The following is a 20,900-nucleotide window of genomic DNA, read 5'->3' as shown; positions in this document are numbered from 1 at the left end:
GTTCATATTTTTGTTACACATTATGTGTTATATCCAGCCTGTCTCACTCCCAACTCTTAAGTAGAGCAGCCTGATCAGTGGCCCAGTGCTTCTAGGTTTAAAGCTGCAGTTATGGCTTCCCCACAACTGTAACCCAAGTGAGGGGGTGGTTGGAGTATTTGTATGGGTCATGCACATCTGTTCAGGTCGCATTTGTGACCAAGACTTAAAAGTGATTGTTATTAAGTAAATATACATAAAGGAAGTAAGTTGTTTTGACACTTACTTTACATGAGTGACTTAATCGCGTCGGTTATGATTTGGAACGTGACTATTTTAACACAACGTCGGTCTCATATCAGGAGGTGGAGGGGGTGGTGGGGAAGTTACAGGCAAGATGACTGCCAGGCCAGTGATCATAGCCGTTCTGTCTTTTCACCAAGTCGCATTTGTTGTGGATCTGACTGGAATTATTTCAGCCACAGATGGTATTCATCAGGCGAAGAAGTGAACAGACACCTGTATCTATTTGTGAAGCAAGTCATCCTCTCCTGATTTGATACGCTGCCATATTTACACTAGGGCAATAATCCCAGTCCGTATCGCAAAAGTATGATCGCAAAATATAGCATTATTATAGACTATTACAGATACATTTTCTTGTCACATGATTTGGTCGTTGTCTCCTATTTATACTGTGCTTTGCATGTGTGTCCACATGTTGCAGTGTCCTCAAAGTTCAAGAATTCCAGTACAGATGTCTCAGTTCTCATCACAATCAGGTGTGAGCCCCAGATCTGTCCAGCAGTAAGACCACAGAAGCATATGGACGGCTTATTTAGGTGAATTAGGAGATAATGTTGTGCCTGTGATGTTTCATCAGTGATGATTAAATACAGGTGTTTTCACATTTTTATTTAGACCTGTGTTGGGAATTGATGGTCTGGCAGGTGTGGTTATTAGAAATCAATAATTATTGATAGTAATTATTAGAATTAAATCAATAAAATGTGTGAAAATGATGGAAAAATCATCAAAAGGGTCAAGGTCAGGTGTGTTTTCTGGTTGTGCAGAGGGCAGTTTTGGTTCATCCAGTGAGAGGAAAGACTGCAGCCTAGGGAGGTAAAATCCAAATGTCTGGGTGCTTCCTTTGAGTAACATTTGCAAAGAGTGTTTGCTTGTTTGTAGCTGGGCTACAACCAGGTCGCTCTGATGTCACAACCATGTGGTCGGTTCCAACACCTGAAGAAAACAACCTGTGGTTAAATCATTTAATAGGTCAGGTTCATATTTTTAAGCATAATTTAGTCTCTACTTCCCTGTCACTTTTCATCAGGCTACGCCAATAAACATCACTAGTTTAGTGGCACTTGTGCACAGATTTAAGAGGGAGACAGCGGGAGGGAGAGAGAGAAAAAGAGAGTATACAGGGAAAAAAAACCCCAAAAACTGCCATTCACCTGTCCTGTGAGTTAACATCGTGTCTATGACATACTCCGATACAGACGTAAAAACTGCAGTAAAACCCTGGTAGGATGCTGATGTGGCTGTCTACAGGTCATGTTCGGGTCTGCTTTTGCTGAGAACTGCTACCGTGTAAAAATAGACGAGACTCCAAATCAGCTGCAGCCTTGCTTAACACACCAGAGACACGATACTCACAGTGTGGCTGCACTAATCTGTATACAAGGACACTGAAATGTAAAGCAAGGTTTCCCTCCTCTGACGCAGCCAGTGGGTCCAGCCTGTGTTACCTGACTGAGTGTGTGTGCATGTGTGTGTGTGCATGTGTGATTGGTTGCAGGTGTGTTTGGTTAATTGAGTGACTGAAGTTTGTCCCGGGTCAGGGTGGGTTCCTGCCTCAAAACTGGGAGTTTAAAGGCCGGCTCTTCCTGTGGGCTCTCCTCTCTCAGGCAGACTGCCTGCCAAACGTCTGTTTGTGTGCTAAACGTGTTTTCAGATAAAACCTTTCAAAATGTTTCGCTGCTGGTGGTGCTTGGGGGACGGGAAGAGGAGAGTCTCATTTTCATGTGGCGCTGGGGTTTCCCCTAGGCCCCGGTCATAATAATATGCTGCATTAAAACTGCTCCAAAAAGGACAATTTACCCATTCAAGTACAGAGTAAATATAACTCATTACTATACACCTTTAAATCACCATGTGGTTGAGCTGAACACTATTGTTCCAATTCAGGTGTGTGTTCTACTGCAGAACATACGTCTGGTTGATCAATGCCTTAGAGACACAGTTAACTCAAAATCAGATCACCAGAGCGTGCGGCTGTGTGTGTGTGTGTGTGTGTGTGTGTGTGTGTGTGTGTGTTAGAATGTAGAGAGAAAATGAGAGGGAGAAAAAGCTGATGTTGGGAGCGCGGCGAGGTAACAACCATGGAGTGACACAATGATCAGTTTCTACCCCTTGGCAGCCTGTAAACGAACTCAGGCTCAATCATCTTCCTCCAGTCCTTGTTCCAGATAGAAACATGGCTTACTGTGCCTCACATGGCAGCAAAACACTGCTGATCCCACACAGTGGAGAGACTAATATCAGCGTGTGACGAGCAAAAAGAAGCAGCATATAATGAGAGGCTGGGTCACAGAGTGTTTCCTCTGGATTAGTACCTGTTCAGTCAACACAACATCAGCCTGTTTTTCAGAGCATGGAGGCCACGTGTTAGGCTTTTAGTTTTGTATGCATGCCTCTCTGTTGTTAGGAGCGTGTGGTGAGGTCCCAACAACTGGCCTGACGCTGACTGAAAGCAATAGTTCAACTATTTAGGACATCCAAATACCACGTATGCTTCTTTTTCAAGAGTTTTCTGTCTCCTTCCACACAAAGAAAGAATAGAGAGAGAGTGAGCCATAGATGGATACAAATGTCAAAACAATCATTTGCGATCCAGGGAGCGGTGTTTTGATTCAAATGCGAAGCTCGTAGCTGGACGTCAGGCTGGCAGTTTGAAGAGACACAAAGACAGCCTTAATGACAAGTCGAACACCACGCCACAAAACAGGCAGACTGAGGCAGAAAATCCAGAAAGAAAGGAGAAAAGCAAGAACTAACATACAAATAAAAGCAAAGAGAGAATAGAAATAGAACAGATAAGAAATTAAACGACTAAAGCAACAAACGCAGATGACCTGACAGCTGAGAGAAGGAGAAAACACTAAATACACAAGAGGCTAATTAGCTTCTGAGAAACTGTTTCGATTTCATGTCTGAGCCAGTTACTGAAAATACCTTCGTGGGCTTCAATTTTATTTTCATTTGTTTAATGCATATGTCTACAATGTCACACCATGTGCTGGGCACTTGGGTTACCTACACACAATAATGTGGCAGCATATGCTCTGTCAGATAATACTTCAGATTTTGTGTTTTGAGCTGTCCACAAGTGTTAATGTGTCGAATATTGTTTTTTATATAGAAAGGCACACTATAGCTGCTTTTTTGAAATGTTTCCCATGACATCAATATATTTGCTTTCCCTCTGGGCAGGGAATGAAACATCACTTTGGATCAATATCTGTCCATATGGAGCTCTCCTCTTCACCCAGCCTGCATTGCTCCCACAGATAGAGGCTCAGTGAACTATGAAACACTACTTTTAAGATGCTTTTCATCTCCCTGTTTTCACTCATCCATCACATCTTTTAAAAAAAAATATATATATATAATTTCCTGTCACCATGCAGGCCTGTTGTCTGATACAAAGACCAGCAGGCAGACACATCTGGTGGAGATCAGATGGTTGGACTCAAACTCAGGCTGCAGTAATTTGTTTTTGATAAAATGTCTGTTCCATACTCTATTCATCCATTATCCCTTTCCTTCCTTGAGCCTTCCTCAACAGGCACTGGGTGAATAGATAGATTCCAGTTTCTGGTCTATCATGGGATCTTGTCATATTTAAATACCTTTCACCTCACTGTAATTTAGAGTTCCACACTCACCGTAGCTGCAATCTTTGGGACTCTGGAATTGATCTGGACCAAGAGAAAGAAGCACACAGGCAGGACCTTAGCCGAGACCGCAGCCATGCAAGTATTTCCTGAAAATTCCAGTGCATTCAGCGAGCATTTCTGAGGACATGTGTCATTAATGATGTGGTGAAAAGCTAAACAAGAACAAAACAACAAAACTGACAACAACAAAATGAAAAAAATATATAAATAGCAATATCCTAAAAGATTAATAACAGCTTACACTTGGAGAAATGTAATTCCATGTTGTTGTTTTATTTTTATGTTCAAGAACAAAGATGGATTTTAATATGAGGTCCAGGTTCAGAAAGTCCAGGTTCAGAAAGTGTGCAGCGTAACATCTTGCTTTTCATTTCAGCGTGAGTTTGGCTTCTCACGTGTGTGCCAAGCGAGGCTGCAGTGGTATGTCATCTAGAGATTTGGAGTCTCGCCTATATTTGCCAAGTCACTTGCGGTTCTCTGCAAAAAACAGAACTTAAAAAACGACGTGCAGACAGACGTACTGACATGGAGGGGTTCACAAATCCAGCCCTAGACCTCCTGATTTCATTGATATGAGGACAAGGTCAAGAGACTCAAAATCTTGAAAAGGTTGGTCATTAACTCCACTGAACAAAGAATACAAATCTAGTGGATGCTGCCACGATGTGCAGGCTTTTTCCCTCCTGTGATTTATTTCTCCTCTATGCTCCTGTAGGAGTTCATGTGTCTCTGGGAGGTTCTGAAAGATTGCTTTTCACTATAAAGTATATTAATCAGAAGTGATATACATGAATGACCACTAGTCACACCATCTTTATGAATTGTTTTTATTTACCAACGACTGTATGATAGATACCAGTTTCTAAGAATGCGGAATACTGACTGGGTAATATAAAAGTCACACACATTGAATATTTAATGTCTATTAACTCCTGCAGCATGCCATAAATCACAATTGCAGGCAAGCGGCTACAGAGGTTACACATGATAGCTGCTTGGACCATCATTAGTCTTAATGGAGGCACTAAAGACATTTGTGTGTGTGTGTGTGTGTGTACATGTGCCAGTGTGTGTCTGTTATGTGCACAGCCACACAGGTTAAAGTCTGTAAATTAATTAATAGGTGTTGGTTTTGTATTATGAATGTGTCTGTTTACATGCCGATCACTGATCTTAGACTATGACTGTTTTTAATTCCTCCCACAGGATGTCTTTTTCCTTACTTCTGACTCTCCTTTACTACTTTTGGTATCTGTTATGTATTGTTTCTTTATCCACGTTACTACTCATTTTTTAAATTTGTTTTTAATTCCTTTGTTGTGATGTCATCTTCTAATCATCCTGTATTTTTTTTTTTTTATTTATTTCTATGCTGTATTTACATTTACCTTTTTTAATGATCTATTTTTATTTATTTGTTTATTTATATTTCTGTCCTCTCCCATTCTTCCTTTTCTGTGATTTCAGTTTCAGGTTCACTTGTATTCACACACAGGGCCTAGCATTCACTTCACGCAGAAGCTCAGAGGTACTGGAGGCTGGGTCGCAGTGTGGCTTAGGGCAGCTGTGGCTCAGGGGTAGAGCCAACATCTTGTTATTGGAAGGTCGCTGGTTTGATTCCCTTGGTCTGCATATCAAAGTGTCCTTGGGCAAGATACTGAACCCAAAACTACTCCTGATGTTCTGGTTGGCAATTTGCACGGCAGCCACAGCCATCAGTGTATTAATATATGAATTACTGTCGTCACTTTGGACAAAAATGCCTACTAAATGTCAATGCAAAACCAAATCCAGAAATAAGGTTTTCTCACACTGAGAAGGAGGAAGGTTGGGCAAAAGTAGTTTTCTTTCCAAAAAAAAAAAAAAAAACACTAGACACGAGAGACTCAAGAAAAATATGAATACTAATGGAGGAGCATGTACCACGTGTGGTTGACAAAATAATCTGTCAGGGAGCAAGGTGAAGAGCTGATAGAACCAAATGTGCTGGAGGTGTGTGAGAGAGTCCCCAGCTCCATGCCAATCAGGAAACCATGCCCAGCTTCTCCAGGGCACCTCTGCAAACGCACAAACACAGAAAAACCATGAAAAAGGCCACCACAAAATCCAAATCATCAATAAAATCTGTTATGTAATCAAACACTTTCAACTTATCTCAATATTGGAGAAATGTGTTTAAAAATATAGCAAAAGCTATCAGCTTTAGCGTTGATTTCCACTGCAAAAGAAAGAAAACGGTGGCTACAAAATGGTTACTGATAAGAGTTACAATGTCTTGTGCTGTTACTTTTGATGAAAACTCTATGACTCATAGCAGCACATAGCACAGAGGACGAGGACTGCACAGTTCTGTACACATCTGAGCTCGGATGCTCGGCCTCTTGATCAGACCTAAAACACCAACACAGTGTTTCAGGCTACAATACTCTAAACTGTGGAAAAAAAACATGTCAGACTTGGATTTCAAAGCAACTTGCTAAACCTTGAAAGAAACAAGTAAAAGCCAACACTGGTGATTCCCAACACATAATTACCTCTGATATCAGTGTGCTGCAGATAACTGTACTCTATTGATTATGAATCCCCTCCCCTAACCTGCAATCAAACCCATGGTGTGTGTGTTGGGAGATCAATGACAACCGTGGCAGAAAGCTCCCTCGGGGACTCTGCAGAGGTCAGTACTGATGTGGGTGGTTGGTAGAGGATATAATCTCTCAGTCCCCCCCCACAGGGTGCTTATGTGTATGTTTTTGTGTGTGTGTGTGTGTGTGTGTGTGTAGCAGCAACTGGCTAATGGGATTCAGTCAGTCAGTCAGAGGCTAGCTGTATCACAACTCTGAAGCTACTCAGTTCTTTTTCCCTGTGGCTGTGACACTGCAGACTGTTGTTTGCTGCCTTAAATGAGAAGATGGTCATCCATTAGATCCAGTGTCATATCTGTAATGTTGCCTCTGTGTTCAGATGTAGACATCTCCTCACACCTCCACCTCACCAGATGCACAGCATGTAATACAGTTTTTTTTTTTAACGGGGGAAGCAGGTCTGGTTTGACTACACTCCAAGGCTACATTTTCTGGGACACCTCCCCATTTAAAAGCATAAGACAGTACATACATCTTATTGACGACCCTGCTCATCTTCGAGAATACATTTAGTAAGGCTAAAATATGTGGGTGGGCAGCTCAGCAACGCAGTGAAACTTTCATATAGTATAGATTCATTACACACACTGAGAAACTTTTCAAGCCTTTTTTTTGTGTTAATTTTGATGATTACGGCTTACAGCTCATGAAAATAAAATCAAAAATCCAGTATCTAAAATATTGGTAGTTTTTGGTGATTTGGTATTGGTAATTGTAGTGCTTCATGCACCAAAAATGGGGATTTTGGGGTTAAATCATGAGGACAAGCAATCAGGCTATGATTATCAGGGATAATAATTAATTATGATAAATAATTAGATCTAAATTTCAATAGATCACCTCAGTAAACCAACATCAGTCTCATAAAAAGCTACAAGATACAAATTGAAAACACACTCTGAACAAAAGGTTGGTCATAAGGGACTACAAGATGGCTGATCGGAGGGTTGGACTTAGGTTCAAGATGTTGGATCACACTTGCTTTATTGATAGGAGAGAACAAAGAAACAATGGTGGTGCTTACATCATGTGCTCGCTGATATATATGGCTGTGACATGCTCCATGCTGAAGCAGAGTGTTTGTGTGACGTGATGTCATCTTTGAGGAGATGGTTAGTCTGTCTGCTGCTCCTTCTAGCCCTCACCCCTTGATAAGTTGGCAAAAGACGCTAACATTCATCTAGGTTCAGATTACAAGTGTTATTTGATTTACTCAGCAATGACAACAGAACGGCAGTGCAAGTAGTTATGAAATATAAAATAAAATATAGTATAAAAAAATAGTGCTCTTTCAAAGCGCAAAATAATCTTAAATAACAGAAGTTCAAATAAAAGTGTTCTCCTTTAAGGGTTTAAAGATCAGAGTTCATTTCCTTCAGAGGCACTTCTGAAGGGAAGATGAAATGTTACCTTGACTTTGCGTTGTGTGCTTTTTCTGACACTACCTGGGTAGTTTTAATGTGTTAGTTCTTAATCTGTTCCTGAATTAGCGGAATGAGTCGATGGTCATGGTGTCCTCTGATGGTGGACCCACGGCTGGCCACACCATGGTTCCAGTCTGTCCTTAGTCGATCATCTCTTGGGCTCGCTCACCACTGAACCTGAAAGGGTTCAGATTCCAAATCATCCAATCCGAGGCCAAGATAAAAACCAACCGGTCCACAACGAGACCGCTCACATGACAGATGCGGCTCCTCACATTCACTTTCACACCCTGTAATGACCTCTGCGAGGTCTAAGCTTGTTCGTAGCATGCTTTTCAGAGGGACGTCTCAGTCAGAAGAGAAGAGACACGAAAGCGCGCTAACATAACAGTACAGGGTGGGTGCCCCACCCTCTGTCTGGGCATGAAATTACACCCCTAAATAACATTATAGCTTTAGTAACCCTATGTAGGTTCATGTGGGTTACACATAATTCAGCGAAAGTCAAATTAGGCGTGTAGCAAATTACCATTAACCTGACTACACATATGTCACAATAACACCCAAACAGTCAACAAGTACAAAGACTGAACACATTATTACATACATTACATCAACCACTGTTAAGGCAGCCCTGTAGGGATAGATGTGGAGAAGAGCCAGAACAAATGCCAGCTGGAGTTTGACGATGTCGTCAGTGGGGGGTCTGTCACCATGACCAATATTAGCTCAAAGCTGGGTCTCTTGGCACTGGGGAATTATGGGGAACTGAAGACTTAAGAACTCAAGACTTCTTTGATATATAGTACATGCTCTCTCCAAGGGTATGTATAACTATTGACCACAATTACATAACTATGAGAGAATTCAGAGAATTCAATTATTGCGCTTATTTTCATCTCAAATACAGTGCTACAGTTTTGTTTCACTGTCATTTACCTGATTCTTACATAACACAAGAGAGCAGGCTGGTCTTTGTTCCCATGAAACATTAGAAAATGTCACTGACGTACCTACAGATCTAAAATGCATTGTTGACATTATAAATAACACTGTTCTCCAGCAGTCCAACTATTTAACTGCAACAACCACAACCACACTGCCTTGGGTCTGGAGTCTCTGAAATGAAGATGTAAGTATGGTCCAAACCAATACACTAACCATTTGGCGAGGAGGTGATGGTTCTGATCCAAAGTATATTGATGCAGCCTTCACATTCACATGTTGTGGGCTTTTAGTACACGGGGAGGCCAGATTATTTATCAGTTATGACATTCACATGTTTCAGCAAATAACAGGCTGGACTGTGCACCAATTGCTTTAGGAAGCAATCCATAAAATGTGCAGCTGGTTCAGTCAAGGAGCCATTAGAGGAAATGATAGGGCTGCCTGGTTTATCAATAGGATCTGAAAAGGGGGGCAAAAAGACAAAAATGTGAAATTTCAGCTCCCTCCACCACCACAACTAATGCTTAAGATTGCTTCTTGCTTAAGATTGATCTAGATTGATTCTAAAAGTCTGCATTGTACTTTTTTCATCTCCATATCAGTCTAATAAACACAAGTCATGACGATAAACCAACATTAGTCAGGTTGTGCTTTGTTTTATAAATATCCATGATTAGATTGTTCTATTTTTTCTTTGCTATGTCCATAGTATTTGATATATAATGAAACATATGTGTAACAGATAGAAGAAATAATAGACAATATCGGTTTTGTAATTTTTGTTTCTGATATGTGTTTTAATGTAATATGTGCTAATTTCACAAAAATCCATCACTTTGGCAAGTTCAACGTTCTTGACATTCAGAGTTCTGTATCAGTTGCGTTATTGCACCCTCTACTGACTGCTTGTGGATGTACTGCGTGATTTCCTGTCGCTTGTCAGTCTGCACTGAGCTCGACTGTGGGAGGTACTGTATGTATTTAAGGCAGCTCATCCCTATAATGAAATTTTGAAGTTATAATGCTGACTTAATTACTTAAAGCCATAATGGAGGATGAAACACATATTTCTGTTGTATATTTTGCTTGTAAAGAGAGTTTTAAGCAAGCCTGCTAAACACAATGTGGCATAGTCCAGATTTGCAGATTGTCCTGGCTACATATGCAATAACCATTCATGGATATTGTCATGTATAGTCATGTACTCATGTGTTGATGTGCTAAGGCATACTTACCATAATACTTTTTACATAATTTTACTTACATCATAAACATTATGTTTCCTTTTTTGCAGTGAAGTTCAAGAGTTCACATTCGATGGAGGTGCACGAAGGTTGGGCAGTGAGTGACTTCGGAAAACAGCAGAGCAGAAATGTGCGAGAAGTCATGCACAAAGGACAGGCAACTTCTGCTGAGTATAGGAAATCTGACAGAATCATAGTCGGAGCTCTTCTTCCATGTTCTTAGTTGGTTCTTGTTATGTTGCTTTTTGGAATGAAATTTTGAGGTGCTGCCCCCACCCTTTTGTTTTCTCAGATTAGACTATTGTTGGGCCTCACCCCACATATCTTAAACAAAGGAGTGGCCTATAAGGAAAGTTAAAGGTCTAACTACCAGGGCCCTCTCAACCTGCAAGAATTTTTAGAACAAAGGAACTGAGCCAACACCCAAAGGTCTGGCAAACTGTAATTTGAGTGACCGTCCATCCCCAAACTTTGAGCCGTTCCCCATTGCATTAAAGTGGCCGCGGGCCAAAAAGACTCTGACAGGATGACCATGACGTCACTCAGAGCTTGAAGTTCAGGAGACCCCTCTGAACGCTGCATTTCCAGGGTGAAGAGACTCCGGTTTAATTCAGTAGTTGCTGTAAGGGTGTTGTTTGATTAACGTTTTTCAATTTGCTTGACCTAGGCTACGGTTCTTTACTCATAAGACGAGATAAACACTTTTTCTTTTTTCACCTTTTTTAGTTAGAATGTTCGTTATTACTTTTTGGATCCATAGAGGGACAGTGTTACCCAGTCGTTCCTCACCGCTTACAGGAGGAAGAAATTATATTCAGAGGGAAACAGAACCATCAAGGTCCGGTTCTTTAGTTTGATCGATTCTGCTGTTTTACTCTCAGTGAGGGGAGCACAGTCTGCCATCACTCACTGCCAGAACGCTGCAGCTGACCCCACACTTGCAGCCAAAATGAGTTGGAGTTTGGAGTTGGACGGGACACACGCTAGTTGCAACAAGCGACCCAAGTTTGTTTGAGTAGAGACAGATGGTATATAGCGTGTTTTGCTTACATTTGTTATAAAAGGACCGCAGAGTCCCACTTATGCTTTAACGTACTTTATGCTAATTTTATGTGTTATTAAACTCCCTAGGAGCTCATGTGTGCTGATCCACTCGGTGGATAGCTAGCGTGGTCTTGCAGCTGTGTGAGGCCACAGTACGCCGTATTCTGGCTCGATTAGCGGACAATGAACGAACCTCGGTTCGCTTGCCAACCACTGGTTGAGGGAGAGACGACCATTCTTTGTTGTCTGCAAAGTGCTCCCTTAGCTTCTTCTCTTTTACTGACTTACACACCCACACATTCATACATCCATCCGTGCTGTAACATTACATTTGTGTGTCTAGTGATATTCCCTCTTATTGACTTCAGAGACAGACGCCTCTCGGTAGCACGACTACTTTTTCTAGAACCATGTGTATTATTCCTCCAAATTCATCTCGCATGCAATCAAAGTGCCGTACCATCAAATTTGTTCAAATTTCATGCATTCGTTGAGTAATCACCTTTGTCGACGCACTCACTGCCGCCATTTTTTGATTCAGCAGAGTCAGAATCATCATTTCTGAATTGGTGTTCGCGCATGGCTTTGCCAAGTCACGTTCGGCATCAACTGTAGTTTTCTAAATGTGATTTCCCAAGTCACGCCCACTAATTTTGTAGTCTGGCAAACTTGACTTTCCAAGCCACATTTGGCCATCTTTGTAGTCTTTACAAAGGAGTCCCTGTCTCTCTCTCTCACGCACACACACAAATATAAGTGAGCAGTGCATGTGGTTATTTTGCACAATCCCATATTGTAATAACAGTTGGTCGAGACGGTCAGTGCTCAGATTTACACCTTGTAGCTCATCTAATTATTGATATTACATAATATTAACAATTCTTGATAAACTTCAGGCTTTGAGACTAGAAGCATATAATTGATGATTATTGATCCCTGACTTAAGGGTGGTGCTCTGTGGTCATTAATGAAATGTGGTTTCATTAATTAGCAATTGAATTAATATCCAATAGTCAATTAATGTTCGCCATCAATTTCCAACTCTATCTACCCATCTATCTAAGTATAGGAAAGTCTTGCGGACTTTGTCTAAATAAAGAGCTTTTAACCTTCATGAGGGACATGATTCATCTTTGCACTCTAAATGCCTGTTAACCAGTCTTTATCATGGAAAGAGCCTGAGGGGCCTGCCTCCTGAATTAAAAGCCAAGAGCTAGAAAATCTTATTTACTTAGGATCTGTGTTCTGTTGGTGACACCTTTGTCATTATCAGATGCTTGGTAAAGTTCATCATCCAAAATGTAACTTAACTGTGGGCCAGTCTGAAAAAGGTAGTTCTGTCTATGTGTTTGAAGTTTTTTTTAATTTTTTTATTTTTTTACGTTTATATGAGTCTATTCTGTTTCCAACCTTTTTAATTATAGTGTTTATATTTGACTGTTCTTCATCTTTTTGTAGTATTCTGTCCTTGTGGCAAACAAATTTCCCCGGTTGTGGGACAGTAAAGGAATAGTGATTCAGACTCTGATGTAACTGACGGACAGGTCACTCTAACCCTCCCTCTCTAAAAAGGGTCGACATTGATGATAATTGATATTTTGCTGGTCAATAAAAATTGAGCCCTGCACAGGATCCATGCACACCAGGAAGTATGTCTTGCTGCCTTTGTCACTGAAATGAATGTGGAGAAAATGTCAGTATACAACTTTTCTTTTCAAAGTAAGGTTCCCTGTTGTTTTTACTTTCCATTTCCTTCACAGTGTTTAATTTGTAAAATCAATAGACCTGGAACACAGCATGTAAGTAGTAACAGCTGATTAGTGTGATGAAAGATGAATGATTAACTGTTTGCAAGCTCTCTCGCCTTCTTTTCATCTTATCTCTTTGACTGTCCCTTCACATCCCTGCCAACTCTTCTCCCATCTGTTTATGGATGGCTACAATGGGGGGAATTAGAATTAGGGCCAAAAGATCTACAAAAAGCAGCAGGTTAAGAAATCAGACTAGGTGACGTGTCCTGACTGTCCGTCCATTTCAGCATTGCAGACAGCGCTGCACTGTTACATCTGCGCACACACATCCACAAAACAAACAGCCACTTACTTGTCAGGTTTGCAGTGATTGTATGCCGAAATATTTAGACACTAAAAAGCATAAACCATATGCCAGCTCATTTCATGTTTTGTGCATAAGATTTAAAGCTTTAATTACCCTTCAAGCATCACTGACATAACTGCTCCCTCTATACCCTTTCAAAATAGAATTAAAATGCCTACAAAATAGACATTCAAGCAATTTAGATATTACGCAACATTTATTTGAATGTGACAGTGGACTTACTGGATTGAATATGTGCTGGTCCCAGCACGATCAGGCACAAATAAAGCTCTAGTTTCCCATTATCAAGGCATACGTACTAGGCCTGTGTGAATTGCTTCAACTGTGCTTTGACGCCGAGCATATTGGCAAAATATTGATGAATATATTTCAAACTGGTGGACAGAAAGACATTACCAATCTGAAAGTGATAGTGCAGGTCTTTTGATGTGATTGTACTGCTCAACAGTATCGACAGCAAGACATTTTTTAGCCTCCTAAAAAAGGCATACTGAAGTGTGCGCTATATTTTGAATATCTTCGGTGCTTTACATTGTGGTCAGACACTCCTTTCTTTATCAGACTACATTCCCTAAACCAAATAACATCTGTATTCATATGCACAAGCACAGCTGTGGATGCCCCGTATCATATTATTCCACAGATAAACTGTTTGGGGTGGACTTTCAGAGACTGTCTGATGGCAATATAAAGCACCAAGTATAACCCTTTTTTTTGGTGTGCCTTCTTTTAGGTGGCTGAAATACATCTTGCATCATCATACATCTTGATAGGATTTATTAATTATTTCACTAAGATGATGTCAGTACTTGCAATACATCACAGTGTACAAATTAAGTTATATTGTCACATAGCTGGAAAAAAAAATGGATTGCAGACAAAAAATGTGTTCTTGAGACAGGCACATGATTGAGCCACTTGAGACTTACAGCACTTGCCACTATCACTTGGCCCAATGATGAAGCAGGAGTGTTACAGTTTGAGGTCTTATGGAGGACCCAAATGCAGATCAGACTCAAGAGGCAGGAAATGGGGGAAACAAAAGGCGAGCTTTATTTAAAACGAAGCTGAACAATTACAAAAAGCGAAAAAGGGAGCTAGACCAAAAACTAGGAAAAAACGGAACAGAAAGCAAAGTAGCAACTAAGACAGCAAAACAAGGTACAACCAAAAGCAAAGTTCAAATCAAACATAGAAAAGACAAAGTCAAACGGGAGACCAGCGACACAAGAGGAGATGTAGGAGACTTCAAGGAGGACGGAAACACAACAAACTTCATGGACATCACACAAATGAACTGACAGCACAAGAGGGAAGACAAAGACTGTAACACAGACACTAATGACAAGAGGAGGAACAAGTGAGGTGCAGCTGCAGGTGAGGCTGATGAGCAGCACACTGACAGACAGGGGGAGACAAACAAGCAACCAGAAGGAAAAACAAGGAAGAACCAGATATACACAAGGTTACTAGATTAGTATGCTGAATCACATTTCATGAATGATAATCATAATTTTAATTATAATAATCAAGCAAATTAAATTAATTATTAACACAAATACATTCTCCACTCGGTCTGATGACACCAATCGTGGACCTACACAATCACAATAAAGTGTAGTTAATTGCCAAACAAAATCCATTGACAAAATTCATTACAAATGTATACGCAACAACGAATAGACAACTTTACTTTAAACAGAGGATTTTAACACTCATTTCATCAACACTGTTTACATGATCAAACATTAGATTGGGTAATCATTCATTATTTAAATTCAGTCCAAACCATTGACTGTGTGGTGTCTCACACAGCCACACCGCTCATTAATTATCAATGATTATTGTCTCAGCACAATCCAACCTAAATCAGCTGTGCAGGATGAACATAAAAAGATATGTCTGTACACATACCAACAGATCTCTGAAGCTTCCTTCACACTGAAGCAGGATTCCTTTTCAAGCCGGATGATCACAGACCTGTGTCTCATTCATTAAACTTATTGATTCACAAATGCTGGAAGCACCTTTTTTTCTTCTTCACCTGGATGTGCCGGAAACTCTGGTATATTTCAGCACTGCTCAGCTCAGCGCTGCCCTCTAATGTGCAAGACACACACTTCTGTCTGAACTTTAACCTTGTGATGTCCTCAAAAAATATGGAGCGAAGTTTCCCAACCTCAAATCTTGCCTGGTCTCATAACAGTAATGCCAAGAAGTTCCAAAACGTTAAATTAACGACATTTTGTTAGTCTGTCTTCAGTCATTAGTCAGTTTTCTCTGCTGCGGATGTAATTTTTCTCCAGGAGATGATATTTTTCTGGAGCTCCTGCATCTTTGTCTATACGAAACAACTAACTAAGGCTGTAAAACTCTCTGCTCCAGCTAGCACATTATAGAGAAACAAAGTGTTCAGAGTCCTCCTATTGACTCAGAGTGTCTGACCCTCAGAGTGAGGAGTTGAACAGTTTGATGGCCACAGGCAGGAATGATTTTCCTGTGGCGCTCTGTGGTGCATCTTGTTGGGATCAGTCTAGTGCTGATTGTACTCCTGTGGCTGATCACCACATCATGGAGTCGATGGGAGCCATTGTCCAAGATGAAATGGGACTTGGACAGCATCCACACTGTCAGAGTCCAGCTCCCACATCTCCACTGGCCTTGCGGATCAGTCTGTTCAGTATTTTGGCGTCTGCTACCCTCAGCCTGCTTCCCTAGCACACAGCAGCACAGAGGATAGCAACGGCCACCACAGACTCATAAAGCATCCTGAGCATAGTCCAGCAGATGTTGTAGGACCTCAGCTGTCTAATAAACTAGACATGACCCTTCCTGTAGGGGGCGTTAGTGTTCTTTACCCAGTCTAGTTTATTATCAAGATACGTATAATCCTCCACAGTGTCCACACTGACCCCCTTGATGGAAAAGGGGGTCAATGGCACCTTGGTCATTCTCAGGTCCACAACCAGTAACTTGGTCTTTGTCACACTGTGCTGTAGTTGTCCACAGCAGTCCTGTACTCATCCTCAGCACCCTAACTGATACATCCAACTATTTCTGAGTCATCCAAGAACTTCTGGTGATGACAGGTCTCTGTGCAGTATTTGAAGTCTGTGGTGTAGAGGGTGGAGAGGAGGAAGGGAGAGAGGACAGTCCCCTGCAGGTCCCCAGTGTTGCTGACCAATCTGGCAGACCACAGTATGTACACTTACAGCACTGTGTGTCAGATAGTCAGATAGTCAATAATCCAGGTCACAAGGGGGAATCCACCTGCATCACTGTCAGCTTCTCATCCAGTAGAGCCGGATGGATGGTGTTGAATGCACCGGACAAGTAAAAAAACAAGGACCAAGTGCCAGAGCTGTTCCAAGACGAGTCTATCCAGGGTGTTCATGATGTAGGAGGTCAGTGCCACAGGTCTGTAGTCCCTTAAGCCACAGGGATGCAGAATCTTCGACACAGGGACAAGGCAGAACATCTTCCACATCACAGGGACCCTCTGCAGATTCAGGCTCATGCTGAAGACATGGTGAAGTTCTCCATACAGCTGTGGGGCATAGGCTTTGAGCACCCTGGAGCTGACACCATCAGGACCCGCAGCCTTGAGTAAAGTCTCACCAGCTGTTTCCTAACATGGTCAGCTGTGATGCTCACTATAGAGGTGACAGGTTGGGGAGGGGGAGGTGTAGAGTCATTAGCCACATTCACACTGCTCTTTACATGAGGGGATCCTGCGTCAATTCTCTGCATCCTCCTCTGTTTTAGATGCGGCGAGGGGTGAAATTTCAGTCCGGCGCTGGTCCTCCTCAGGATGTTTGGTGGGTCAGGATCTCAATCACAGCACATTATAACAGCATCCATATGATTAAAAACGGGCGGTATTTATACCGCGGGTATAAATTGACAGGGGGACACCGGGGAAACACCTTGAAAACACACCAACGTCATCAACATGACGTGTACATCATGCCTCTTTAGGAGCGCAGCGCCGGTGGTACGTCATTAAGGCAGAGATGCTTCACTCTGTGTGAACAACCATCGGCGGAGAATTGGCGAACCACCGAGATAATGCGATGTTGCTGTGTAAAAAGGGCTATTGGGTTGCACTGTGCAGTGAGTCTGGAGACCAGGCAAGGAGATGTCAGGAGGGATCTCACAGCAGGAAGGGCTGTAAGGAGAGGGAGGGGGTGGAGAAGGTGGTAGTTGGCAGGCAGCAGTATGGTTGATGGTGGAGTGAGCAGGGGGTGCAGGGGCCTCACTATCAAACCTGTTAAAAAACAGATTGAATTCATGCATCAGCCACTCAGACTAGTGCCATAAACACACTTTTTTTTTTTCCTTTCTGTTGAATCATTAATTCCATGGACATATTAGTTTCACTTTCTTGCAGAACATGCAGAAAAAACAAAAAGCTGAAGCATAATATTGATGACCTCAGGATATGGTAGCCCAGTAATCATTAAATATGGTCTGACTCTCTCTCAATACTCTGTCCAATACTGTATGCCCATGATACAGTAAGAACAGCTTATTTTAGCAAGTAATACAAACATGGACCCGTCACGGTCCAGTTAGGGCCCCGTCATACCGAAGCTTTAGAGGGGCTGTATGTATTCTTGCTTTATACTAAGTGGCATTATTTGGAATGAAAATTCTCCCCACGGGAGAATATGTGAAACTGAATCCTGAAGTGGTTAATAAGATCAACAGTATGTTTTCTACTGTATTTAGCTCCAAGACCAGGCTTACCATGGTGCCAGCATGACTGTATATAGGGTCAGACCACACCTGTCTTCAGACTCAGTCTTGCTGTTGTGTCTGGTAATTAGATCATATTGATGTGATGCCCATCACAATGTTGTCTCTAGTTAAATACTGGCATTAGTCCAACAAGGAATACCTACAGAAAAGCTCTTTCTCAAAGACATTCCACTGTTAGCAGGGCCAGATTTGTAAGTTGATGGCTGCCATTCAACCCGCCGCCGCCACCGCCTACTCCCGGCTCTCGGCCCCAGTTAAAAACTCTCGAGCTTGCGCAGAACAAAAAAATCCGATCCGATCTGATGCTGTGTATATATGGAGTAATAATGCAATCGAATAATCTAGGTGTTAATCCGACTATGAGAAATCCCATCTGGTCTGATTTTAGTCAGACTAAGGTGTATAGTACATGCATCTTAAAAATCCGATCATAGTCGGACTAACACAGTACTTCGGTTTTCTTTAGTGTCATGTAAATGCACTGACTGTGTGCCCATACATTTGGGGAATGCAGTGTTTTTGTACAATAATGACAATAAAATCCCCAAGTGTTTGAAATACCATTTTTATACGGATTTGAATGTGTAGTGCAACGCATAGTTTGTGACACAATTTGCTGTGGACATTCATGCTCCTGAGAGGAGAAACCCCTTTGAGTTTAGGGGTTTGATTTTAAAACTGCAGCCTCAGGGGCTTGCTGCTGTTAGAAACCTTTAGTTTGCGTTTGTGCTCAGCAGAGATTACTTATTTAATCTTGTGTTTTTGTGTTTGTTTGCACATATGGGAAACAGAGTGGTCCAACATAAGCCCTGGTGTAGATAAAGGAGGAATTGTAGACGGGAAGAAATTGAATAAATCCCCCTGTGGGAAATTTTAAGATGTTTGCATTTGACTTCTGCAGAGGTCTCTCTCACTCTCTCAGTCCCTCACATATACATGCACACACAGTCAACCCAGGGTTAAGATGCTTATGGTGCTCCATGAGCCATTGACCTCTCAGTGACATTCAGAGAGCAACCACTCACCGGAACTGCTGAATAATACATTGACAATATGTGGAGTATAAAGCGGAGCATCTCTGCCTGGGAGAGCAACTATGATGAACCACACATGCGTGGCAATTTGTTGCATCTTTAAAAGTCAAACTGCTCAGCCTGTCTGTTTGTATTGTTCAGGTCCTCTCCACAGCAGCTTCAAAATTCAGAATTCAAGTGTTAACTTAAGTGTCGTGCCTGAGAATAGAATAGAATAGTCATAACAGAGCTAACAGAATGCAGATTACCAAGCTGCTGTGGTAAACATCTAACAGCTTTTGAAAAAATATGATGATGTGGGAAGAGAAAACAATTGATGTTCAAGGGGACACAGATGGGAAGAGTGTCTACCTTGGCCTTTTCTTTCATTCTTTCTGTATTGTATTCTGTATTGAAGAATACAACTGGAAGTGGCAATGCTGATTTCACTGTGGATTGCACATTTAATGCATTTCAAAACATCTGGCATGTTGTGGATCCACACACTAACCTGTTTCCATCTTACCTGGAGGAATATATGTATAAATATAGGGCCCTGCCCAGATGCCCAGAGCCAGCCAGCTCTGGAGGAGAGGGTCACGTGCAGAGCAAGACTTTCTGGAGTCACATCAATATCTGCTGTGATCCAGAACCATTCATGAACAGGAGCAGCTCAGAGATTATTTTCTTTTTCATCTGGGATTAAAAAGTGGATTTATTTTCACTTCTGTTCAGGTGTCCTCCACTCTTGTGAGTCTATGCACTGTGTAATGTTGGCTGCAGACTGATGCTGGATGGGAACATTTTTTTTTCAAGGTCTAAATTATGCCTGTCTCATGGTAATCTATCCTATGTGCAATCCTTTCCTAGTCTTCCAGTCATACATCTTTCACTGTCTTTGCATTTTAACCATAAATCTAATTCCTCAATATTTGACAAGTCTAGAATCAAGACTGCCGGTTGAATCTTGTCAGTGCAATCTCCACTGGCAGAAAGGAGGTTCCTCTGATTCTAGAACTCCTTCCCCTTGTCAGTGGAGTGTGGGTGTGTGTTTTTTATGGAACCAATAAATCATTGATATCTTGAAGTGCAAGGCCATGTAATGCTTTGTACAATAGAAGCAGGTCTTTATAATTAATACATGCATTTACAGAGAGCTCTGACTATATTTAAGTGAGGTTGCTTATCATGGAAGCTTTTTTTTCTCTATGGTGAGACATCTGCTTTGCAATAACAGCTTTGAAAAGTCCTCTGAAATGCTGTAAAACATTTGAAGATGCAAGACAGATACCAGGTTAAAAGCATTGTGTATGTAGGCAGCAGAACACAATTACCTCAGGTCTACCCTCCTCTATGTCTCAGGAGACATAAAGTCCAGTCTTCACCTGTCTCTACCCCCCCGAATACCTGCTGTTATTAGCATAGCCAAGGGAGATAGCATATGTCTCATTTTCTCGAGGGCTCTTCACTGGACGTCTCGTCCACTGATGCGTCGCTGCCAGGTTCATCAGTTCCATCACTTCCCCTTTCTTCCATTCTTTCGAACAATCCCATCCAACCTCCCCGTCAGCCCCCATCCCTGCTTCAATGCAATCTCTCCTGTCCAGCTTCAGTTCTCTCTGTGTCACCTGTGACTTCCTTCTCCTTCATATCATTCTCCTCGCCATCTCAGCTGGATTCCTTTTTCCTAGTTGTATGTCATCACAAAAGAAAAACACCTATGGACATTACACAATGGATAGACTGCATGTGTCTCTTATAT

General features: G+C 41.6%; 1 long non-coding RNA gene across 1 annotated transcript; it reads right to left on the bottom strand.

Moving 5' to 3' along the window:
- Window positions 1-590: 590 nt before the first annotated feature.
- On the bottom strand, window positions 591-1,742 carry LOC119006471. Its single transcript, XR_005070810.1, has 2 exons — window positions 1,440-1,742; window positions 591-1,221 (listed from the first exon to the last, which is right to left on the bottom strand). It is a non-coding gene; the product is annotated as an uncharacterized LOC119006471 (long non-coding RNA).
- Window positions 1,743-20,900: the final 19,158 nt, after the last annotated feature.

The sequence above is a fragment of the Acanthopagrus latus genome, chromosome 17, assembly GCF_904848185.1.
Source record: "Acanthopagrus latus isolate v.2019 chromosome 17, fAcaLat1.1, whole genome shotgun sequence".
Taxonomy (NCBI): Eukaryota; Metazoa; Chordata; class Actinopteri; order Spariformes; family Sparidae; genus Acanthopagrus; species Acanthopagrus latus.
This window is presented reverse-complemented; position numbering and strand designations above follow the sequence as displayed.